Below are 20731 nucleotides of genomic sequence, written 5' to 3'. Positions count from 1 at the left end.
GTAGCTTTTACAGAACAGAAATAATGGCGCCCCTAGGCAAGGAATTACAGGAACTGCAAGGCTAGAACATGGCACTTAGCCACTCACACACACCTGAGGAGGAGCCACGGCCAGCAGTGAGCAGCAGTGAGCATTCCCAGAGCCCTCGTCCTGGCATAGCTAGGTATTCTAGTTCCAGACAGGACTCTGCTGCACTTCATGCAGACTGAGTGTTCTGCTTCCAGCCTGCTGTACTTTCAGGTGGGAACTGACTGTATCAGAAGGCCTTATTTAATCCGGCATGCGCCGTGTGTAATCTTCTGAGGGCAGAGGTTCTCCAGTTTCCGTCAGCCGCCTTAGATGCCTGGCTCACACATGTGCTGCAGCAGAGCGAAGAGTGACTTCACACTTCCTCTGCCTTCAGCATTAAGGTCTCTACTCCTGTGACTTGGCTACATTTTAATTTTGAGCTTAGAAACTAAAAACAAAAGTACATCTGCTGACAAAAGAACGTTCCACAAAACTGGAAAGCCTGGGAAAACCAAAAAAGGGAAGCATCGGATAAACAAAGAAAATGGCTCCTGCCAGCAAGAAAGGGTGAAGCGGCACTCATGCAGAGACAGCAGCCTGAGGTCCAGTCCAGCAGGGGACAGCGCCCCACAGTGAGGCAGTGGTGACAGGGAGGGAGGTGGTGGAAGACAGGTGTGCCGGCAGACAGTACAGATGCCTCTTGGAAACCTGCACAGCAGCTCCCTTGGTGATTCCTGATGCCAGATGCTACACCATGGCAGAGGCCCTGGCCCTATCCTGCAAAGTCTAGGAGAGAGGCCATGCAAGCAAGTGTTTTAGTTTCTCGTCAGTGGCTGCTCTGTTATTTTAGCTCTCCATCTGAAGGTTCGGTTGAGTGCTGTGGAGAGGGCAGGCATGGCAGTAGGAAGGTGAGGGAGCTGTTCACCCAGCACTGTAGTCAGGAGCAGGGAGCCGAGCCCAGCTCCCTCCTCCTTGTACTTGCTCTCCCACCCCAGTGCGGTGCGTACCCCACAGACTTTCCTCCTTTAGCCAGCCCTTCTGGAAGCAGCTTCATAAATACATCCAGAGGTACGGTCTTACGGTGCTTCTAAATCAGTCAACGTAAGATTAGTTATCTTATTAAAAACCCTCTTCAAAAAGAGAATGAGAGACAGACCAACTCGCCCAAATGGACAGGATCAAAGAACTAAATACAGATAAGAGCGTACAACGGTAAGAAAACAGCACTTGGAACTCTGCATTACTCCTTGAGTCATACAACTTAGGATATCAACTTTTAAGATTTAATTATTTTTACTTTTTATGTATCTGTGCTTTATCTCACCTGCATGTACACCGCACACATGCTACTTAGGGAGGTATGAAGATGATGGCACTGGACTCCCCGGGGACTGAGGTTACAGGCGACGGCTAACTAACCGCTGGGTTAACTAACCGCTGGGTTAACTAACCGCTGGTGCTGGGAACCAAAGCCAGGTGTCCTGGAAGAGCGCAGTTTCTTAGCTGCTGATCCATCTCTCCAGCACTACAATCTAGGAGGTTTAAAGCTCTGCTCAGCCCTCTCATATGAGAGGCAGGCCTATAGTTCTCCTGGCCTACAGCTGGAGTCCTGCCTCTGGACAGAGAGGAAGGAGCAGAGTCCAGGGCCAAGCCACTCTGCAGGCCTCCAGCAGCAGGCAGCACCTTCTCAGAGGAAACTGCTGGTCTACCAGAAAGGAAGTGGGCGGAGGAATGGGGATGGGGGTGGGTGGGCTGTAACTCCCTTTCCTAAAATGTTAACTTTACGAAAAAATGGATTCAAGGAGCAAGAAACATGGCCATGCTAAGGAGGTGCTTACTGTGTTTAAGGCAAACTTTAGAATAAAACGCAGCACTCCAGTCGATAGCTTTCATAAACTCCTTCCACTCTCTCTAGCTCCCCATTTCTGATGGAGCTCTAATCCAAATCCTCTCCTCTGCTCTGAATCCTTGGCACTGTCTATCTGGAAAGGGTACGGGTCTAACAGCTAACAGCTCTTCTCCACCGGAAACACATGAAAAATACTAGCTACCTATTTTCTTGGTCACTGTGATGAAGGATTTGAAGCTAAGATTTCTGAAAAGTATTTAATTGTGTCTTGGAATCATGAAGAAGTTTTGTAAAGACACAATACAAATAAAATGAGAAAGAACTTCTTTCTCTAAACGCAGTGAAATGAGTGCATCTAACTGTGCAGCCAGCTGATGGTACTGCAGGGGCTGCTTGTCTGAGTAAGGTTTTCTATTGCTGTGACAAAGCACCACAGCCACAGCGACTTAGAAAAGAAACGTTTTATTTCAGAGGTGAGTCTATGACCATCATGACAGGAAGATGGCAGTGGGCAGGCATGGTGCTGTAGCAGTAGCCGAGAGCTCACATCTCAATCCACACACAGGAGGTAGAGAGAGGTAGAGAGACAGGAGCAGAAATGAGAGACAGACAGAGACAGGGAGACAGATGTAAGAGACAGAGACAGAGAGATGCTAGGAATGACACGAGTCTTTTGAACCTCAAAGTCCACTCACTCCCAGGGACACACTTCCACCAATGACGCTGCATCTCCTAATCCTTCCCAAACAGTTCCACCAACTGTGGCCCAAGCATTCAAATCTATGAGAGCATGGGGCCACTTTCATTTAAACACATGACGCAAGTAACTTAAAAAAGTAACTGTTTGGCAGTTCAAAGACATTAAGATCTTCAGAAAATCTAAAGCTATGCTGGTAGCATAGTGTTGGCCATATGCTGGTATTGTTATTTAAAACAACCACATATTTTTACAGGTTAAAACAACTGAGTGGGTATGCTAAGCTTGTTAGGAACCAATTTCAGCATAAGAGGAAAAAAAGATAAATATAAAAATAAAAAAAATAATAAAATAAATACTCGTAAAATCCAAGTGAAGACTGGACACATCACAGTCCCCAGGGCCAGATATGAGTAGCAGCTCCACAGCAGGAACTCAGGTCAGACAGAGTGCCACGCTGGCATGCGTGTGCCACATCAGCAAGCTCCCACACATGAGTGCCCACAGTGGCAAGAGTCCTGGGGCCTCAAGATCACTTCCCACAAAGGACACCAGGGTTGCTGAGAAAAACAGGTAGTTGCAGGTGGCAACAAAGAAGTTCAAGATGAGGAGAGAACACCTACAAAGACCAGAAAGCAAGGAGGACAGGCTCTGCCATAGGCCAGACACTGTGGCTAGCAATCAGGAGGGTCTGCTGACCACAAGTGGCATCTGACCACTTCTAAGAATACCTAAAAACACAATTCAATTCACAACTGGTGATACCTGTAGATGGATTTTAATCCAGCAACATGGCTGCTCTGACAAGGGATCCCATCCAAAGCCCTTCCAGTCTATGCGGTGCAGCTCGAATGTAGACATACCCTGGATTGCAGTGTGATGTGGCTGGAATACAGACAAGTTCTTAGGACACACCTTTAATCCCTAACCATGAAAGTGAGGTTAGTCTGTAGAAGGAAGCAGCCATGTTTGAAAGTGGCATCTAACTGAGGAGCAAATGAGTCAGAGATAGGAGATGCTCAACTCTCATGGAAACAGCACAGCAAAGAGAGGCGACATAAGAGCAGCGAGAGAGAAAACAAGGGTGGTGTGTGTATGTGAATAGCAGTTTCACAGAGAGGAAACAAGAGTGGTGCGTGTATGTGAATAGCAGTTTCTCAGAGAGGAAACAAGAGTGGTGTGTGTGTGTGCATAGCAGTTTCTCAGAGGCAGGTTACAGAGAGAACAAGCTAGACACAGGCAAAGACAGAACAAACCTGAGGATGAGGAGGAGCCTGAAGATTAGAACAGGTTGCCAAATTTAGCGTTCGGCCAAGCAGAACAATTCAGGCAGAAGTAGAGAAAAGCCGGACTGAATCAGTCAGCTTGGAAGATTAGATTGTTCAGAAGCTAGAAGCTTCTAGGCCTATGCCTAAGGATAGAACAGAGAAGGAAACACTCTGGGCTCAGTACAAGCTATGTATTCACATCGGTATGGCTCTCACCTCATCCTTTCATCTGAGGAAGTAAGAGACACACTTACAATAACCCAAGTCAAGGCAGAACCATATGGCTGAGAACTTACAGAAATAAAGACCCAGGCATGTATTTATCCTGTTTCTATTTGAACTGTCCCTTAGAATAAGCCAATACCTAATGAAGGATATACTGACACAATAATACAGAAACATTTCAGTTGCTCAAGGAAGAATACAGGACAAAGTTAGGACAGTGATGCTCTGCCAGCTCTAGTGACTGAGCACTGAGCAGGAGCAGTCCCTGTGCCTGCTGACACAGGCACACACCGGCACTGAGTGACTACAAGGAGGGCTGATAAAGCCAGGAAGCCAGTCTCCACATATACCCACCTGCCACACGTTCAAGGCCAATGGCCACAGACCAGTCTAGATTTTACAGCATACAAAATCCAAGAGAACTGGGGGGGGGGGGCTCTTATGAAAAGGAGACTCACATGTTACTCCCCCCACTTCAAAAATGGAAAAAACTGTTAACTGCTGGGGAGGAATGGCACTTTAATGACACTGCAATTAAAAATGAAACTTAGGTGACAGTTTTCTTGCTACTAATCAACTGATCAAAAGTAGCCATATAGTAACTCTCACTTTGTAAATACTCCAAACCTTTTTATCGTAATGCTGTAACAAATTATAGATTCTTATGTGTTTTCCTTGGTTTGTTTTTTTTTGGGGGGGGGTGTTTTTGTTTTTAGGCACAGGGTTTCTCTGTGTAGCCCTGGCTGCCCTGGAACTCACTCTGTAGACCAGGCTGGCCTCGAACTCAGAAATCCACCTGCCTCTGCCTCCCAAGTGCTGGAATTAAAGGCATGCACCACCACTGCCCGGCATGTTATAGATTCTTAATTCCAAGTATAAACGTCACGATCATAAATTAGAGATTTTAAAAAATGTTATTTTTTTCCCCTTTCAAGTCCTCAGAGAAAGATGGCTAAGGAGGCGAAGGCGTAGTCCCACGTGGGGTAGTGGCCGGCAGGTTGTTGGGAAGCCTGTAGGGTGGCAGAGCTATCAGACTGCGCCTGGCAAGGCAACTCCACTACTGTTTTTCAAAGTTACTAAATCATGCTGGGCAGTGGTGGCACACGCCTTTAATCCCAGCACTTGGGAGGCAGAGGCAGGCGGATTTCTGAGTTCGAGGCCAGCCTGGTCTACAAAGTGAGTTCCAGGACAGCCAGGGCTACACAGAGAAACCCTGTCTTGAAACAAACAAACAGTTATTAAATCATTCCTGAGTCCCATAGGCCCTAGCCATTGTGACCACAGTTTAATGCTAGCTTGAAAAAACTTTTGAAAGAGGCTGAAGTGCTAGCTCTGTGGTTAAGAGCTGTACTGCCCTCTAAAGAGGATCTGAGTTTGGATCTCAGGGCCTTATCAGGCAGCCACAGCACCTGTACTTCCAGCTCCAGAGCATTTTTATACTGGACTTCTTCTGAGTCCACATACACTCAGGAATGACACACAAACCCCAGAACACACACACACACACACACACACACACACACACACACACACACACACAAATAAGAAGAGAAAGCTGGAAGATATGGTCAAGCAGAAATGAAACACAGGGGCACAGCTGCAGACCCTCAACCCAGCGTAAGACCAAAACTGAGATGGCTGAAGCCAGGACACTCAGCAGGTTCTGCAACGAGATGATCTTTATACAAAGCAAAAAGGTAACACCATAAGAAAGAAGCCTACATGTATTAAAGATTCTGAGCACATACCTGTGCCGTGCGCTGTAAGGAGTCTAGAGAAGCTCAGAAGGGAGGGAGAAGCTTCCACACAGACGTCGGAGCCGTGCCAGCCTTATCCTTCAAGTAATGGGGACCCTGTACCTGGGAATCAAGAGGAATGCCTGGTCAGGTCTCATCTGGAAAATTATAAATGCTTTAAAAAACAGAATTTCAAAGCATACATTTTTGTTTTTTATTTTTTTAATTTGTTTATTTTATGTACGAGTACACTATAGCTGTACAGATGGTTGTGAGCCTTCATGTGGTTGTTGGGAATTGAATTTAGGAACTCTGCTCATTTTGGCCCAAAGATTTATTATTATACATAAGTACACTGTAGCTGTCTTCAGACAGCACCAGAAGAGGGCATCAGAGCCCATTACAGATGGTTGTGAGCCACCATGTGGGTGCTGGGAATTGAACTCAGGACCACTGGAAGAGCAGTCAGTGCTCTTAACCGCTGAGCCATCTCTCCAGTTCCCTTCACTTTTCTTAATACAGTTAGAACCTAACTAAACAAGCCTACTACATACTGAGGTATTCTTTTCTTATTTTTGCTTGCTTCAGAATTTTATATAAATAGTCATGTTCTGTGAATATATACCAGGCTGGTCTCATCTCAAAGAGATCTGCTTGCCTCGGCTTCCCAAATGCTGAGATTAAAAGCCACCACCCCTGGGTGAGCCACGTATATTCTCATTTTGCTTCTTGTTGATCACCACTAGTATTGCTGAAGCTGTCCCTTGCTTCCGTTATCATGTAAAACCAGCGTATAAATGTACACCTTGGCTCTCCAGTCGCTGGTCCAAAGTCCCTGCCTCAGAGCAAATGTGACCCACCCCTTCAGATCTGCTCTGTCTACCTCAAGCATATGCTACAGTCCTCTGGTACACGGCAACAGTGACAGTGACTTCTGTACCAGGCATGTCTTCAAAGGAAGCCAACTATTTCCCAAAGTGGCTATAATAATTTACACTCCTAGAAGAAGGATGTGAGGATGTCTGTTGCTCAGCTTTCCAACAGAACTCATCGGTATATTAATCCTTCTAACTAAATAGCTGCATAATAGCTTATGCGTTCTTAATACAAAATTTAGGCTATTTTGAATAAACTTTATAAACATTTCCATTTGATGATCACTGCCCAGAACTTAATTCTTGCACCCCGACTCATCACCACGTGTAACTCCCCACACTGAGCCCAGCAGCTCCTCGCTCTGGGCCTAGAGAAGGCCTGGTCTGGGCTTTACTAACCTGTGAGTTCTCTCTCTAAACATGGCCTAAGTCAAAACTTCTGGAGTGTTTACTTTTTATTTAAAGAGATTCTGTCTCCCACAGAATGTGAACATAACATAAAGAATTCTGCAGCTGACAATGGCATCAGCCAACTCTCAGTAAAATGTTGACTTCAGAACAGAGCAAACCTCAAGGGCCATGAAGGAAGACCCTCAGCCGGCCGGCCGGAGTACCCACAGGTGGCCTACCTAATGCTTCCAACTGGCCACACACACATTTTATTATTCTACCTAAAATATTTTCTAGCTTCCACTAATGTCCTTTAAACATGAGTTATATGAAAAATTATTTATTTTTGAGTGAGTCTCAATATGCAGCATGGCTTCCCTAGGATTACGAGGCTAGCTCACACCTGCAGTAGCCATGGCTTCCCTAGGATTACGAGGCTAGCTCACACTTGCAGTAACCCTCCTTCGGCTTCCTGAGCACTGCTCTGACAGCTATGCACCATCAGCCCAACGAACGTTTGTTTTTAAACTCTTCGTATTCTATAATTACCTTTTTATTCTTGGCTTATAACTTAGTTACAGAGGTCATATACTATAATCTGTATTATACCAGTGCTTTGAAATGTCCTGATACTGACTGGAACGGCAAGACTGAGCAGTTTTGGGGCTGGAGAGTTGGCTCAGCGGTTAAGAGCACTGGCCACTCTTGCAGAGGTCCTGAGTTCAGTTCCCAGCACCCACACGGTGGCTCACGGCCATGTGTAATGGGGTCTGACACCCTCTTCTGGTGTGCATGAGGACAGCTGCAGTGGACTCACATACATAAATAAATAGTTTTTTTAAAAAAGGCTGACCAGATTTGTAAACACTTTCACATACTTGACAAATAACTCCGGTGCTATTTTTGGATCTATGATATCTGCTACATCAAACAAGAGACCTAGAAGTCAGTTACGTTTACTTTATTTGCTTGTTCCATGAACTATAGCGATGTATAAAACCTTCTTCATGGTTATGAATGTGCCCAGTTTTCTTAGAACCAATGTCAATGTCCACTTATCCATTCCAAAGTTATACTGTAAGGTTTATCCAAATTTATAATTAGTCTTCCTCTAAATTGAAACTTCAGTTATTACAAACTGGAAAGCTGAGTATGCCTCCAAATAATTTCCTTAGCCTTCTGGGCACACAGATACATGACATGCCACTAACACGCCTACCCAGGGTCCTGTTGGCTCGTGAGCCAAGGTCTGCTAATGGATGTAAGCATAAGCAATGTGTGTCGCTCTCAGGCCTGGCCTGATCACACACATATGCTCTCTTCCCCATGTGAGATGACCCTGCCATGCAGCCTGATGGCCTGAGCTGTGGTCCCCAAAGCCGACATACAGTGGGGGGAAGGACAGAAAGAAACCAAAGTTGTCTTCTGATCGCCACACACCTTCTGTAGCAAATTTGCCCACACACATATGCCCATTACATACACTCGCATAGGCACACATGCGTACGAGCGCGTGCACGTGCACACACAGACACACACGTATACATGTACATATACACACACATGTATATACACACACTAATAATAAAATAAAATTTAAATTAAAAAATAAAAACCTTGAATCCCTAAATTACCACGTGGAAAGAGATCTGCCTGCTAGGACAGGCTGTTCAGGACTTCAGTGTAGCAGGAAATTGACAAGCTGCTGAGGTGGTGACACCCCTACCACAGCGCTGTGTCTGCCATGTGTGCGTTGTATCTCACTTTATACAAGTGTACATCTGTGTAGTTTGTTTTTTCTGATTTTCATTTCAACATTTCTGAATCCTTATGCCCTCGAAGGTTCCCTAATGAGCTGGACTGACTTAAATTTTTTAAAACTACAATTTATTATATTTAATATATTATTTATTTATTTATTTATTTTCGAGACAGGGTTTCTCTGTGTAGCCCTGGCTGTCCTGGAACTCACTCTGTAGACCAGGCTGACCTTGAACTCAGAGATCCATCTGCCTCTGCCTCCCAAGTGCTGGGACTAAAGGCGTGCGCCACCATGCCCAGCACTGTATTTATCTTTTAACTGGAACACTTAATCCATTTATTCTGGAAGTGATTACTCACATTTGGGCTTCAATGTGCTTTTACATGCTCCTGTTGCCTTCTGTTGGATTAGTTACCATCCCCACCCCTGCTTCCTAAGCACTGGAAGTTAAGTAGTTTTTTCTGTTGAATTACTATTTAGATAATACATAGAAACACGGTACTCGTTTACTTCAGTTAGACACTGGACTTTTGTATTTCATGAGGCAGGGTTTTGTGGAGTCCACAGTGATCTCAAACTCAATGTGGCTGAGCATGAACTTCAACTCCTGAGCCTCCTGCCTTCAGTCTCCCACCTATGATGGCTTGTACATGCTTGGCCCCGGGGATGGCACTATCAGAAGGTGTGGCCTTGTTGGAGTGGGTGTGTCACTTTGAGCATGGGCTTTAATACCCTCATCCTAGCTGCCTGGGAGTCAGTCTTCTGCTAGCATCCTTCAGATGAAGATGTAGGACTCTCAGCTCCTCCTGCGCCATGCCTGCCTGGATGCTGCCATGCTCCTGCCTTGATGACAATGGACTGAACCCCTGAACCTGTAAGCCAGCCCCCATTAAATGTTGTTCTTTATAAGAGTTGCCTTGGTTATGGTGTCTCTTCACAGCAGTAAAACCCTAGCTAAGACAGCGTCTTTTATATGGTCTGAACATTTTCAACCATTACCTTTGCGTGACACCTCTGTACCTGCCATCCCATCCCTCCTTTCCTTGTCCTTCTGGATTTGTCTGACAACTGAAGCGTTGTTCTATCTGCCTTCTGTGTTTTCTATTTTCCACTTCTGCATCACTTTGATTTTTCTCTTTGCTCTATTACTCCAGTTGGCCACAATGGATTTTCCACTATTAAACTAACCCTTCAATCCTGAGATAAACTTCTGACCACTATGGCATAACATCTTTATCTGTTGCTATGTACATTTGATTTGCCAAATGTATGGGGGATTTTTCTGTGTTTCGCTGACCTGTCACAGAAGTTTGTCTTCATCAAGTCTTGTCTGCTCTTGTAATTAGGATAGTGTCAGCTTTGCAGAATTTATTAGAAAATGTTTCCTATATTTTGAAAAAGCTTTTGTCCAGTTAATATTTTTCTCCTATTTTTAGGTTTACCTTATGTTTACATATGTTTTGCTTACATGTATGTATGGGCTCTGTGTGTATGCCTGGTGTCTGCAGAGGTCTGAAGAGGGCACTGGATCCCCTGGAACTCTGAGCCACCATGTGGGTGCTGGAAACTGAACCCAGGTTCTCTGCAAAAGAACAAGTCCTCCTAACAACGGAACCATCTCTCTAGCCACAATATTCTTTCTTTTAAACATTTAGAATAATTTACCAATAAGATATCATGTACACAGTCTTCTTTCAAGCATTTTTAATTAAGTTTTTTTTTTTTTAATGGCATTTGTTTAGAGAAGGTGCACAGGGACTGTGGACGTCAGAGGACATCTGGCAGGGCTGGTTGTCTATTTCCACTGTGTGCGTCCCAGGGACAGGACTTCGGTCCTCAGCCTTCACCTGCTCTGCTCTCCTGACGGCCCTATAGTTGCCATTGCCGTTAGATTCTTTCCCTGATACAACACACATTTTCAATGTTTCAGTCTAGAACCCCACAGAGCTCTGTACTTAGGCATGGAGGCACATGCCTCTAATCTTAGCATTCAGAAAGCTGAGACAGGAGGATCAACTGATTCCACGCCAGTCTAAGATACGCAGAGACTGCCTCAAAAATAAAACAAAACAGCAAAACAATAACAAATAAAGCCTTACCAACTTCATACTTGCATTTCTTTCCTCTATCTTTTCAGTAATCATTTATTTTACCTTTACGTCCAAAAATACATTATTTTCACTTTAAATAGCCAAATTTTTAAAGATTTGTTTATTTATTTATTTATTTATTTATTTATTTATTATGCATACAGCATTCTGCCTGTATGTATGCCTACAGGCCAGAAGAGGACACCAGATCTCATCATAGATGGTTGTGAGCCACCATGTGCTTGCTGGTAATTGAACTCAGGACCTCTGGAAGTCAGTAAGAGCAGTCAGTAAGAACTACTTAAAAGTAAAAATGAACCCATTATGGACCATTTTGGGTTCCTATCACATTGTCTTCTCCATTTATCTGAATGCCCTCGGTTTTTCTTGTAATGTAATCCTGTTTTTCTTTTCAGTTGTTGGGGTTTTCTTAATTGTTTTTGTTTTGAAGATAGTACCTCACTATGTAGCCCAGGTTGGCCTTGAACTTGCAATCCTCCTGCCTCAGCCTTTTCTGTGCTCTTATGTTAGCTTCTCTTAGACTAAAAAAATATATATCTCTTCATTTCAGAAAGATGTTTTTGCTAGCTACAAAATTTGAAATTGCAATCCTCCTGCCTCAGCCTCCTCTGTGCTCTTATGTTAGCTTTTCTTAGACTAAAAAAAAAAAAAAAAAATCTCTTCATTTCAGAAAGATGTTTTTGCTAGCTACAAAATTTGAAGTTAAGATTTGGAATTAACGTTTTGTTTTTCTTTCAGTATTTCACACATAAGCCAACTGTCTTTTGGTTTACAGAAGATCTGATATGCTGTTAAAATTACCTCAGTTCCCTTGTAAAATAGCATTTCTTCTAACTGCTTAAGATCTGCCCTCTTTTTTTCTTTAAAACAAACAAATTCCCTTATTTTATGTGTGTGCATGATCTGCCTTATGTATACATGTCCAGGCATACAGGGAGGCCAGAAAAGAACACTGGATCCCTGGAGCTAGAGTTACAGGTGCTTGTGAACTGTCTGACTTAATTTAAGTGCTAGTGACTGTCTCCTGTCAGTCCTCTTAGGGAAGAGCACTGCTCTCGGCCAGGAGCCGCCTCTCCAGAGCCCACTGAATGCTTTATACACTACTAAATACTGGACTGGACTGTGCTATCCTTTCCCCTCAAGTGCTGGAGACTGAACACAGGGCCTCAGGCACACCGGGCAAGCACTTTACTATTGAGCTATGCTCCTTGACCCAGAACCATGAAAACTTGCTACTCTCTCTAAAAAATAAAGCTCTTGTTTCGCTTTTGTTGAGTTTTTCTGTAGTGGCGGGAATCAAATTCAGAGCCTGTCTACACTAAGCACTCTTTCTTGCACTGCGCCCCAGACCCCAGCCCTTACTATACCTTTTTAAGATCCTGGGTTTCATTTTTTGAATATAGATAAGTTACATAGACTTGGTTAGAGAAAACCTGAAGCAACTTTGAGCTAAAGCAACCTACCAGGTTATACCCTTGTGAGCTGGCTACCCTTGCCCAGGGTGACAAGTTCTTCTTTCCTGCTAACAGTGAAAAGGCAACTGTCAAAGGATTTAACTGACACCACTGTGGTTGGAAGACAGCTATTCCCAACCCTATGTGACAGTCTGCTCTTTGCGGTGGCTTTCTCTGGCTCTGAGGTTTGTCTCTGTGTATGTGACGATCCAGACTTCAGGGTCACTGTGCAGACTCCTGCAGCTCTAAGCAGCTCCCCTCCCCAACTGTGCTCAGCTCTGTAACATGTGAGGGAGGCTGGTGGATGCTGGCTGTTCCCCCTTTACCTGAAGTGTGGAGACTGCCTCTGAATTCAGTAAAAGACTCTTGAAGGTCAAATCCACCTTGCTGCTACTTTTATTATGAAGCTTTGTCAGAACAAATCTACACTTGTTCATTACGTTCTTGCTTTCAGAAGAAGCACATGTGATAGTAGAATGGTTAAGGCAGAAATTGAGAGGTCCAACAAGCCAGCATGTCTGTAGTTGCTCGATGCTCTTTACAGAGAGAACCGTACCGTGCCTGCTCAGGGAAGAGCTGTGTGCCATTCAGCCCTTTCTCCTGGTTTCCCTGCTTCAGAGGACACAGTCTGAATCTACCTTGTACAAACATCTAAAAGCTATTGTTTCACAGCCTTCCCAGTTTCTAAGTTGTTTAAGATGGTCTCTTCTAGATTTGGGTGAAGTCAAGACTCACCTCCGGCACAAACTGTAAGGGACGATGTAAAAGGTACAGTGACAGAGAAGATGAAAATGAATGGGGAGGGCCCTGAAGAAGAGCAGAACAACATTGTATAAACAGCACCAGTCACAGTGCTATGTGAGAAAAACAATCAATACTAATATCACCTTTACCTAAAATTTTTGTTTGCTAACAGATATCATTTAATTTGCTTTTTAAGTATTACATTAAAATATTATTAATTTTAATTGCTAATGCTATGTGTCCCCATAAATTCTATACTATTTGCCTCCCCTGGCCCTGCCAGAGATCTAGTCCTGTTATTCCTATCCTAGAGCACACAGAAGTTTCCAGGAATAACTTTCCCATGAAGCAGAATCAAGACCAATGCCAACAGGAATTATCAATTTTTTTTTTCTTAGTGATGTCTCGGAAAGAGAGAATGCTCCCATTATTTGCAGCCAATGGCTACATATGTATGTGCATGCTCTCACCCTATCAAAGACAACTACCAAATGGATATAAATTAGCTTAAACAAAAAGCACTTTGTAGACAGGATAGTACTGAGAGAATTAAAACTGTCCTATAGCCATGAAATACACACACACAAAGCATGGCTGCAAATAAAGCAAAATGCAGTCAGGTGGGGCTTAGGTGACGTCTTAGTCACTGTTCCGTTGCCATGACGAGACAGCATGACGATGCAACTCTTAAAAGCATTTAACTAGTTGGGCAGGGGTGTTACACACCTTTAATCCCAGCACTCGGGAAGCAGAGGCAGATGGATCTCTGTGAGTTCAAGGCCAGCTTGGTCTACAAAGAGAGTTTCAGGACAGCCAGAGCTACACAGAGAAAGCCTGTCTTGGAAAACAAAACAAACAAAAACCAAAAAAAAAAACAACTGGTGGCTTGCTTACATTAAGATCATGGTAGGGAGTTGAGCAGCGCACATGGCAGGCAGCATGGTGCTGGAGAAGTAGTTGAGAGCTATACCCTGACCAGTAGACAGAAAGAGAAAGAGAGACAGAGACAGACACAGAAGGCAAGGTGAGACACTGAGCCTGGTGTGAGCTTTTGAAACCTCAAGGCCCACCCCCAGTGACACACTTCCTTCAACAAGGAATTTTTATAATCCTTTCACATGTGCCATTCCCTGGTGACTAAGCATTCAAATATTTTGAGCCTGTGGGGGCCATTCTCATCCAGACCCCCAGATGTGATCACTTACATTAGTCTCTGAGAAACACCAAGCAGCTATCTAAGCACTGACATCAAGTCAACTTACTCGAAGGTCTTGGTACCCAGTCTCCAAGCACGTCAGTTCAATTATAAGCCAAAGGCTGACAAGTTTACTGTCTTGGCTTTACAGAATAACTATACTTCTGAAATGAGCCATCTTATTTCCCAAACAGTCCCAGCTCCTCATTCCACTGAATTAACGTAATAAGTAGGCAAAAGTCACCTAAGAACCAGGGAACTCTCACTCAGTTCCCACATATTTTTTACATCATTCTTTTGTTTCTAATGCACAGTGTAAAAGAAGTTTCCAAATATTCAGTCAACATTCCTTATATAAATTAAATAGCTACATTAATAAATGTTGCTGTAAAAGTCTGGGGGATAAAGGTTGGAGATCGGTTAGACAGCTGTTAAGCAAGTCAGTGGGACAGGCTTGCCTGGAAGCCAGAGGCACAGAAGGAGCTGTGGCCGTGGCCAGTCCCACCTTTCACATGCAGGCTGGCAAGCAAGTCAGACACCAGCAGGAAACTCAACCTACTAATACTGAATGCTAACACTTTTTGCCTGGTCTAGCACTTAGTGGAAAACAAAATTTAAGAGGACTGTCTATAAGTCAGAATGTAAAAGCTCTGGGGCAGGTTTTACTAGTTTTTAAAAATGACCTCATCCTCTTAAACTCTGTATTTGAATGCAAATGCAAGACTAACAAGGAAGGACCCACTTAGGACATAAAAAGTCATTTATTCCAAGAAGGAGAAAGAAAATAGAAGTAATCAATGGTTTGAAAATCTAGCAAAGATGGTCACGGAAAAAGGATTTCTTGGTGGAACCTAAAAACTGAGAAACTCTTACCAAGGGTAACACAGACCTCACAGCACCCTACTGTATCTACCTGTCCATGTGTCTGTCCATGTTGGGGACACTATGAAGAAGATGAGGTCGAGACCCTGCATTCACTCACCAACAGGCTAAGAAGAGGGACTGCCCAGTTTCTAGGGCATGAGAACATGAGAACTACCAAAGGGAGACACAGTACACAGAGCAGTAACTGCACACAGAGCCATAGGTAAGATCTCCCAAAGGAGCCACGATCTAAAGAATATATAGAAAGAAAACATTTTTTTTTACTAGATCTGAAAATAATACACACAAGTAGAAGACAAAGTAAATGCTTAAAAAGTACTGAATATCTCATTTCATGAAGCTTGTGTTTTATACCAGTGTGTGTGTGTGTGTGTGTGTGTGTGCGCGCACGCGCAGGACATGTACATAGTGCTTCCTAAATGACTGCGTGAATTGGGAGGTTGCACTCTTGAGCTTAGAAAGGATACTTCTTAGGGCTGGGGAGATGGCTCAGTGGGTTAGTGCTTGCTATGGTAGCATTAAAATCCGAGTTTGCATCTCCAGTATCCACATAAAAAGCAGTGCATGCTGGTAACCCACTCCTATCACTGGCAAGTTCTAGAGATTCCAGGCCACCCAGCCTGGCCAAAATGCAGTTTTAGGCCCAATGGGAGCCCCTGTCTCCAGGGAATAAAGCAGAGGGTGGCAAAGAAGACATACAAACCTCCCCATTTCTCCCCACACTTATCTCCATAAAAGAAAAGAAGGCCATCCCTCACCTCGCCAAGCACAAAATGAAACATCTATGTCAAATAACTCCTAGATATTAAATGGCATTTTAAAATTATCTTTATTAAAGTAAGATACAGATTTTTTTTACTGTTTTTTGGGGGGGTATGTTGTTTTATTGTATGTTTTAGCCTTTAATCCTAGCAATCAGGGAGGCAGAGGCAGGCAGATTTCTAAGTTCAAGGCCAGCCTGGTCTACATAGTTCCAGTACAGCCAGCGTTACACAGAAACTCTATCTAAAGAGAAAAGAAAGAAAGAAAAAAGAAAGGTTAAACCTTGTGAAACAGAAATCCATAAAAAGCCAGAGGGGTAGACGGTAGAGACTGAATAGACTGCACATTGCAGCACACGTGTTAGAGCAAAGCTTCCTGTGCAGACTTCAAATTTAGTTCTCTTGAATATTCCCTGGTTCCTGGAAAATGCTTTGAGAAACCTCTGAAAAGTGTGACTACAAAAAAGAGCAGCCTTTCTAGGGGCTAAAGAGATTTGTATGAGAAGACAGTTCAGTCGACTGGAGCTAATGTCAAATATTCTGCACACAGACCTGTTAAGTCCACAGCTGCCAGGGAAACCTTGGCATGGTAGAGTCTGACTTTTGGGCCACCTTCTTTGTGGTGGCAATGATGGAGCAACCCAACGTTGGCTCAGGACAGTATGTCAACTCATCGGTGCTAGTGAGCGTCAGTACGTAGCAGGTGTCTGTTTCCTGAGACGGGGTCCCACTCTCTGTAGCCCTGACTGTCCTGGGACACTGGGATTAAAGGTGTTCTTAAAGAAGTCATGTATTCAAAACTTGTTCTAAGCTAATATTACAACAGAATTTTAGATGAGCATTTGAAAGTAGGAAACAAAAGTACGTCTTCTTGTCTCGGCTTCCCCGGGGCTGGGATTAGAGGAATAAACCACAGTGCTCGGCCCGAGGTTTCACCTAGGAAGCCTCTATACAGCACATAAAACTATATAAAAAAATAAACAAGTATTTGAAAAATGTGGGAAAGCCTGGTTGGTGACGACACACACCTTTGGTCCTTGCCACTTGAGAGGCAGAGGCAGGAGGATCTCTGTGAGTTCCAGGCCAGCCTGGTCTACAGAGCAAGTTCTAGGACAGCCTGAGCTACACAGAGAGTCTTGAGGGGGAGAAATTATTTTTTGCCATTTCTTATGGAAGCATTTAAAAGGTTTGTGTTCGTGTGTGCATACCACGTGCCACTATGTATATATGTACTCCAGAGGACAACCCATGTGACTCAGTCCTTTTTCTCCGTACAGTTTCAGGAATCAAACTCAGGTTGTCAGGTTTGGCAGCAAGTGCACCTGTTAAGCCATCTTGTTGGCCCTGAGTCAAGTCCCCGTGCTTCCCTCTTATGAGCCCATCTTTTGTTACGAGATGTCAGCTGTGTTCTTGGAAAACCGACATCCTGTAGCAGAACGCAGAATGCAGAACTTGGGCTACCAGCTAGGAGTACACAAATAGGACATGCTCCTAACCTGCGGGTCTAGGCACTTTCAAAGAGGTTTTTTTTCGAGACAGGGTTTTTCTGTGTAGCCCTGGCTGTCCTGGAACTCATTCTGTAGACCAGGCTGGCTTCGAACTCAGAAATCGCCTGCCTCTGCCTCCCAAGTGCTGGGATTAAAGGAGTGCGCCACCACCGCCCGGCTTCAAAGAGGTTTAACCCATAGATCTGCTTGTGAGACATCATTCTGTAACAGAGGCAAGGCTTATCTCAACAAGAAAACTGGGATTCCCTGTCAGATATCACCTTCTTCTCTCTGATTCTGTTTGTTTCTTCTAGACAGGGTCTCGCTGTGTAGCCCTGGCTGCCCTGGAACTCACTCCACAGAGTAGGCTGGCCCCCCACTCCCTCTATCTGTCTCGTGAGGGCAGTGCACTGGTTTCCCCTCTTTTTTTTTTTTTTTGAGACAAAGTATTACCATGTAGTCCTAGCTGGCCTGGAACCCACTAGATAGGCCAAGCTTGCCTCAAACTCACAGAGATCTACCTGGCTCTGCCTCCTGAATACTGTGATCAAAGGTGTATGCGACCATGTTTGGCTCTCATCTTATATTTTTTACAAGTCAAGAAACTTTACTTTGATTACTGTATTTTCTTTCTCTAAACAAAAGACTAATCTTAAGGTTTTGATATTGGAGTTATTCTTAGTGTAAACTATGCCTCTAATCTTAGGACCAGTCTCACAAGGCAGACACATAGACGATGGTGCTGACCTGATGATCCAGGCTAGGACCAGCCCTTTCCTCTTTGGGCCATGCCTTCCCTTCTGCCTATGGTGTGGTCTTTTAACCAGGCGTGTGTGGGAATAAAGGAACACAGGACACGTAGGAAAAGACAAAAGAAAAGTGTGTAGGCTTATCGTACACATGAACTCAAGCAATGCTTCAAACCCTGTAGTCTATTCTCACCCAGCAGGATGATCTGCCACGGATGTCCTTCTGCCTGAAGTGTGACCTCTGTCCTATCAAAATTGACTTTCCCCTCCTCAAAAATCTAGTTTACAGCCTCTTGCCAGAGCTTCAACAGAAACTCTTATTTACCTAAAGCGCTTCTGAGGGCCAGCAGCCATGGACACCACAGCTCGGCTGCCACCTGCACCCTTCCGTTTGAAGTTCTGCTTACAGGGCAAGGCACACAGGACCACAGTTCAACATAATGAGTCATGATGCTGGCCTTTCACTCTTAATTTGTCTGCTGAATAAATTAAGAGTCTATAGCTTTAGGTTGACTAAAGTGTTCTAAAGTTAAAAAGGATTTTGGACACACCAACACTGGATACCATGTATTAACAAGGCAGTCCATGCTATATAAATTATGTTAGTAATACACTTTGGGCCAGTGAGATGGGCTCGGTGAATAAAGGCAGCAGCTGAGAAAGAAAGGAAGGCTAAAGGCACATGACTCAGTGATTAAGAACATCTGCTGTTCTTCCAGGGGATCAGGACTTGGTAGCTAGCACCTTCAGGGTAGCTTATAACAATCCACAACTCCAGTTCCAGGGGATCCTGCACTTCTGGTCTCTGTGAGTCCAGACATGTACTCATGTCTACAAGTGACACTCATACAAAGAAAATAATTTTTATCTATTTATTTATTTATTTAAAGGAGGAGGAGGAAACCAGGTGTGATGGTGCATACCTTTAACCCCAGCACTGGGAGGCAAGCATTCTGTGAGTTTAAGACCAGCCCGGTCTACACAATGAGTTCTAGGATGATCAGGGATGATCAGGGCTACATAGAGAGACGCTAGACCCTGTCTTTAATTAAAAAAAAAATGAAAGAAAGAAAGAAAGGAAGACAGACAGACAAGACAGGAAGGAAGAAAAAGAATGAATATTGAGGGGCTAGAGAGATGGCTCTGTGGTTAGGAGCACTGACTGCTCTTCCAGAGGTTCTGAGTTCAATTCTCAGCAACCACATGGTGGCTCACAACCATCTGTAATGGGATCCGATGCCCTCTTCTGGTGTGTGTCTGAAGACAGCTACAGTGTACTCATATAAATAAAATAAATACATCTTTTAAAAAAAGATTAAGAGAAAAAAATACAATTCATCACCTTATGTGACTTACAATAAAAAATTTTTACAATAAAAATTTTTCTTAATTTTTAGAGAATATTTTATGTGTATGAGTATTTTGCCTGCATGTATATATATGTATATGTACATGTACCACATATAAAACATATAAGGCTGGTACCCATGAAGTACAATGGATTCCCTGGAACTGAAGTTACAAATGGTTATGAGGGGCCATGTGGATGGGGAACTGAGCCCCGGTCCTCTACAAGAGCACCCAGTGCTCTTAACCACCGAGGCATCTCTCCAGCCCTCTGAAATCTTAATTTTTAAACACCAGAAATTTAAAAACCAAGGTTAAGCACAATCTGGTTGGAAAATCAATTCGCATTTCAACTTCTGAGAGTGCGACCCCTTACTTCATGTAATAGATCAGGACTGCTATCATTATGTCACTCTGCCTTCATCAGTGTGATGTCACAGCAGCCACTAATCTTGAGAGTGTGTGCTGTGGTGGCAGGAGGCTGACAATGGACACCTTCCTCATCCTCCACCTCCGAGTTTCAGACAAGGTCGCTGACAACCCCAGAGCTGGGGACTTGGTAGGCAGCCCTATGTCCACCCCAGCCTTAGCACTGTTTTTAAACCTGGGTGCTGGGGATCTACACTAGGGTCTTGGTGCTCAAATGGTGAGTACTTTATCAACTGCACCATCTCCTCAGCCCCTCAATCCAGAACTCATGTGGACAGCCAGGAGCTCTCTCATCACAGCAAGGGGCACACAGGGCAGAGGTCATGTCCTCCCCATGGATGTATCAGGATCAGCACACTGAGCAGAAATTATTAAATGATGAAAGAAAGGAAAAAATGTAGAAAAAAGTTTTTAAAATTTAAATTGAAGAGTTCTCTAAGTTAGACCTGAAATTATGAAAGACCCCCCCTTCTGACAAAAGGAAAACAGATGTATTAGCTGAGAGCAAATTCTGTCAGGACATGAGCCTCAGGGGAGCAGACATCCAGGAGCAGGAGCGGAGTTCTGATCCTGCACCTGGGTCTGGCCTACTCTGGGACCCCAACCAAGGACATAGCTTCTTTGGGCCTCGGTTTTCTCATCTGAAATTAAAGAACAGAATCAGACAAAGATCCCAAATGAGGCCCAGAGGTAAGCCACAGCAATACACCCACTAGTGGGTGGCTCAAAGACTAGCTTACTTTCAAATGAACAGTCAT

General features: G+C 44.0%; 1 protein-coding gene across 9 annotated transcripts in view; it reads right to left on the bottom strand.

Moving 5' to 3' along the window:
• Nucleotides 1-20731, bottom strand: part of Traf3 (TNF receptor-associated factor 3) — a 100835-nt gene that overhangs the window by 41438 nt on the left and 38666 nt on the right. For 6 of the 9 annotated variants that reach the window (XM_006515798.3, XM_006515802.3, NM_011632.3 and 3 more), the window contains one exon: nt 5797-5907. The exons of the other annotated variants lie outside the window; for them this stretch is intronic. The gene's annotated coding sequence lies outside the window, so the exon portion shown is untranslated. The remainder of the gene's footprint in view (nt 1-5796; nt 5908-20731) is intronic. 9 annotated transcript variants of the gene reach the window in all.

The sequence above is a fragment of the Mus musculus genome, chromosome 12 (genome assembly GCF_000001635.26).
Source record: "Mus musculus strain C57BL/6J chromosome 12, GRCm38.p6 C57BL/6J".
NCBI classification, from domain to species: Eukaryota; Metazoa; Chordata; class Mammalia; order Rodentia; family Muridae; genus Mus; species Mus musculus.
Note: the sequence above shows the minus strand (reverse complement) of the source record. Positions and strands in the feature narration are given on the sequence as shown.